Consider the following 4,788-nt stretch of genomic DNA (forward strand, 5'->3'; position numbering starts at 1 on the left):
TGGAGCATGTTGTGCTTCATGAAGAATGATATAAGTGAGGGCTCTCTGTGCTGCTAAGCCATGTTTGCATTTTGTGGGAGGCATGTATTGGGAATGCAAGCATAGAGCTTGGCAATCCATTGTTCCATTGGGGGCCTTTTGTGTGCTACATCACTGGTAGTATAAATGCATGACCATGCCCTGCTCATTTTTCAACAGGGTTCTGTCCCAAGTGAGGTTTTCTAAATGACTCGATAACCATTACTTTTCAGATAGCTGTATGTATGCTGTGGAGAGCATGAGTATTCTTTATGAATACTTGTTCCTAAACAGTCTACTTGATGGACCCTGGGATGAGAGTGAACTGTCTTCTGCTAGTCTGCATCTCAAAGTTGCACTGCAAGCAGGACGATGCCAGGAGTTCTCACAATGCATCTAACAGGTACTAAATGTTACACTGCATGCCAGCCATATGAGTGCAGGTCTCTTAGTTGCAAAGTGTACCTCAACAGTCTAGTGCTTGAGGTCCAGTGGCCTGGCAGTCTTACACTGTGACTAGGAGATCCTCAAGTTGTTCCTGCCAGTGTTTTGTTATGAATCTGCCATGTTGGCCATTCTGGGTAGAACCCAATGCTTCACCTGTTTGATTCTGGGAGGAGGGCCAGTTCAATGCATGGCTCAGCAATTCCCATAGTGGCCCTGGCTTATAGCTGTGGTAAGTTCTGGCTCACTGCATATTGTACAATGACTCTCCACACCTCTGTATGATTGTTTGGGTGCCTATTCCCTGAATGCCTAACCAGTCTGAAGTGTTCCACTTTATGAAAGTCTGGTCTATGTGAGCTCATTGTATGTCTGACTGGCCTTCTCAAGCCTGCTGCTTTTCTGCAATCTTGAGCACAATCTCACTGCATTGCAAAATATTCCATAACCATATACTCGGAGGAGAGAGCTGTGAGGGCTGGCCCACTGTGCAGCTAACAAGTCCCAAAAGTTTGTGACATTCAGAAAGTTATGAGGCATGACTCTCCCAGCTGTTAATGGGTCGTAGTCATTCTGCGGGAGGCAGCTAAGATTGAATGCAGGCTTACTGAATTTTTTTTGGCTTCTCGAACCTTCTGCTATTTGTTGTGCAGGAGAAGGGCCTTGTTATTCAGTTCCTAAGCCCTGCTCCTTTGTTCACTAGGTGCAGGTAGGGACAAGGGTGTCCTCTCTGTGTGGCCCCATGTTCCTCATGGAAGCCCTGCTTGTAAGCTGCACTGACGGCAGACTTGCTGCATGCTTACCACTAATCGCCAGAACTCTGTATGACTTTTCCATGAGACAAGGATTTTTACATGCAAACCTATTCTTAAAAATTTCAGCAGGTGGTGTGCAGGACCTCAGCAAGAAAACTGTTGGCTGACCAGTCCTCAGAGCACTGCTCCATAGTTAGCAGAGGGATGACCTGGGGACGGCATTGCTAACCACTCCATAAGCAGTCTACTGTAGTCAAGCTAGGCAGGCAATTTTCAGAATGTGCCTAAAGATCCACTAAAGATGAGGAGAATGCAGCACAATAGGAGTGAGGGCTTTCTGAGCTTTTAACAGGTCCTCAGTGGTCTGTGGGAGTCAAAACAGTGGGAATTCAGGCTCACTGCATGGATCTCCATTATATATTGGTGTACTATTCGCTATCTTTGGCAACTCTGGCTGACTTCATGGCTAGGCCATGCTCATTTCTAAACAGCTTTTACTCCGAAGTGATGGCAGGCTGACTGACTCATGAACTATTCCTTTTTGCATTGTTGGCATCAAGTTGGGATTCGTTTGAGAACACTGAGAGACCAATTGAACCTAAATGGTCTGCTGGAGGCAACCCTTAATGATCTGGAACTCATCATTCAGCTGGCTTGATGGAGCATGTTGGGCTTCATGCAGAATACTATGGGTGAGAGCTCTCTGTGCTGCTAATCCATGCTAGGCCTTTTGGAGGAGGCAGGTAGTGGGAATTCAGGCTGAGAGCTTGGCAATCCATTGTTAACTTAGGGACGTTTTGCAAGCTGTGTTGCTGGTGGTATCAATGCATGGCAATGCCCTGCTCATTTTTCAAAATGGTTGTCTCCCAAGTGAGGTTTTCTCACTGACTCAATAACCATTCCTTTTCAGATGACTGTATACATGCTGTGGAGAGCATGAACACTCTGCATGAATATTTGTTCCTAAAGAGTTGGCTTGATGTATCCTGGGATTTGAGTGAAATGACTTTGTGCTAGTCTGCAGCTCAAAGTTTCAGTGGAAGGACGATGCCTCCAGGTGGTTCTCACAATGCATCGGAAAGGTACTCAATGTTTCACTGCATGCCAGTCATGTGATTGCATTTCTCTTAGTTGCAAACTGTACCTCAACAGTCCAGTGCTTGAAGTCCAGGGGCCTCACAGTTTCACACACTGTGGTTTCACACTGTGACTAAGAACTCCTCTCTTGCTTCAGTTTGTTATGATTCTGATATGTCTGCAATTCTAGGTAGAACCCAATGTTTCACCTATTTGATCCTGGGAAGAGGGTATTCTCAATGCATGGCTCACCAGTTCACATAGTGGCATTGGCTCATGGCTGCAGCAAGTTCAGGCTCACTGCATATTGTACAATGCTATCTGCAGCAAGTTCAGTCTCACTGCATATTGTACAATGACTCTCCAGTCCTCTGTATGGTTGTTTCTTGGAGTTCCTGATCCCTGAATGCCTAACCAGTCTGAAATGTTCCACTGTACTAAATTCTGGTCTGCGTGGGCTTGTGGTGTGTCTGACTGGCCCTCTCAAGCATGCTGCTTCTCTGCCAGCTTGAGGACAGTCTCGCTGCATTGCAAAATATTCCATAATCATATCCCTTTAGGAGACAGCCATGAGAGCTGGGTCACTGTGCAGCTAACTAGTCCCCTATGTCTGTGACATGCAGAGAGTTATAAGTGAAGACTGTCCCAGCTGTTAAGGGGTCCTAGTCATTCTTTGGGAGGCAGCTAACATTGAATGAAGGCTCTCAGTGTCTTTATTGGTGGCTCGAACCTTCTGTTATTTGATTTCTAGGGGAAGGGCCTTCTTATTCAGGTCCTAGATACTGCTCCTTTGTTCAATAGGAGCAGGCAGGGGCAAGGGTGTGCTGACTGTGTGTCCAAATGGTCATCAAGGGAGCCCTGCCTATAAGCTGCACCGAGGGCAGACTTGTTGCATGCTTAGCAATTCTGGCCAGACCTCTGTATGACAGTTCACTGAGGCAAGCATGTTTCCACACATAGCAATCCTAAAATCATCCACCAGGTGGCGCAAAGGACCAGGGCAAGAGCACTATTGGCTGACCAGTCCTCAGAGGACTGCTACATAGCTGGCAGAGTGATGATATGTGGAATGCATTGCTAACCACTCCATAAGCAGTACAGCGTAGTCAAGATAGGGTTAGCGTTAGGGTTAGGTTTAGGGTTAGGGGTAGGGGCAGGGTTAAGGTTAGGCTTAGGGTTGGGTTAGGGTTAGGGTTGGGGTTGAATTTGGGGTTGGTGCTAGGGTAAGATTTTAGTGTTAGGGTGAGGGTGAAGTTGAGAGTGTGAGTTAGAGGGTGAGGGTGAGTGTGAGGGTTACAGGTTTAGGTTTAGGGTAAGTGTGAGGTTGATTTTGAAGGTTACGTTCAGGCAATAGTTTTCGGTGTGTGATTTGGTTCGGTTAGCGATAGTTTTGGGATTGGGGTTAGGATTAGGGTTTGGTGGGTTAGTGTAAGGGTTAGGGGTTAGTATTAGTGTTCTGGTTTAGTGTTAGGTTTTGGGTTAGGATTGCATTAGGTTTAGGGTTTTCTATAGGGTTGGGTTTAGAGTTAATTTTGGGTTAGATTTACAGTTAGATTTTGGGTTTGGGTTGGCATTAGGGTTAGAGTTAGGGTTAGGTGGATTATATTTAGGGTTTCGAGTAAGGGGTTAGGTTTCCAGGGCTGACACTCAGGTTTTTGTTGTGTTAGGCTTAGCTTTAGGCTTAGTATTAGGATTCCAGTGAGTGATAGCTTGGAATTTATTTCTGTGTACCTGAGATGTGACTTTCCTAGTTAGTATCAACATGAGATTTCCCCTTAAGATTAGCCACAATGGATGATTTCATATAATGCCATGTGGGAACCTAGGAATCAGTCTGTGGGTTATGGTTAGAGTTAGGACTGGTGATCATGATACAGATGTAATTCATATAGCAGACAGTTTGGATGTGAGAGATATGTTGAGGGCAGTGACTTTTTTCTAGATAGTATTGACTGTGGTTTTTCACACACTTGAACAATGCTAGCTGGATATAATATGAGTGAATTCACATTCTAGATAGCTTGCATATGAGAGGGGTGGGATGGGCAGTGTATTTTTTGAAGGTGGGAAATAATGTGTTTTTCCCGGGTCCTGACATTTACGCCTAGATATAATGGGTAGTGACTGGCAAGCGATTAGGTTTACAGCTAGATTTTGGGGACGATGGGTTCCGCATTTCACTCCCTGTGTAGTGTAGTGTGTGTTTGAGAGTGAGTGTTGGTGTTAGTTTGACGTTCAGTGTTAGGATGATGTTTCAATATATGTCCCTCCTTGAGGTTCTTTCCCGGGTCCTGACATTTACGCCTAGATATAATGGGTAGTGACTGGCAAGCGATTAGGTTTACAGCTAGATTTTGGGGACGATGGGTTCCGCATTTCACTCCCTGTGTAGTGTAGTGTGTGTTTGAGAGTGAGTGTTGGTGTTAGTTTGACGTTCAGTGTTAGGATGATGTTTCAATATATGTCCCTCCTTGAGGTTCAGGGTTCAGGGTTA

At 45.4% G+C, this 4,788-nt stretch overlaps 1 long non-coding RNA gene across 1 annotated transcript in view; it reads left to right on the forward strand.

Moving 5' to 3' along the window:
- Positions 1-1,853, forward strand: part of LOC117285005 — a 4,227-nt gene extending 2,374 nt beyond the window's left edge. The window contains exons 2-3 of the long non-coding RNA XR_004516004.1: positions 252-421; positions 1,778-1,853. This is a non-coding gene — a long non-coding RNA (uncharacterized LOC117285005). The remainder of the gene's footprint in view (positions 1-251; positions 422-1,777) is intronic.
- The last annotated feature ends 2,935 nt before the right edge of the window (positions 1,854-4,788 follow it).

This window comes from Fukomys damarensis, unplaced genomic scaffold (genome assembly GCF_012274545.1).
Source record: "Fukomys damarensis isolate Sample0158 unplaced genomic scaffold, DMR_v1.0_HiC HiC_scaffold_73828, whole genome shotgun sequence".
NCBI classification, from domain to species: Eukaryota; Metazoa; Chordata; class Mammalia; order Rodentia; family Bathyergidae; genus Fukomys; species Fukomys damarensis.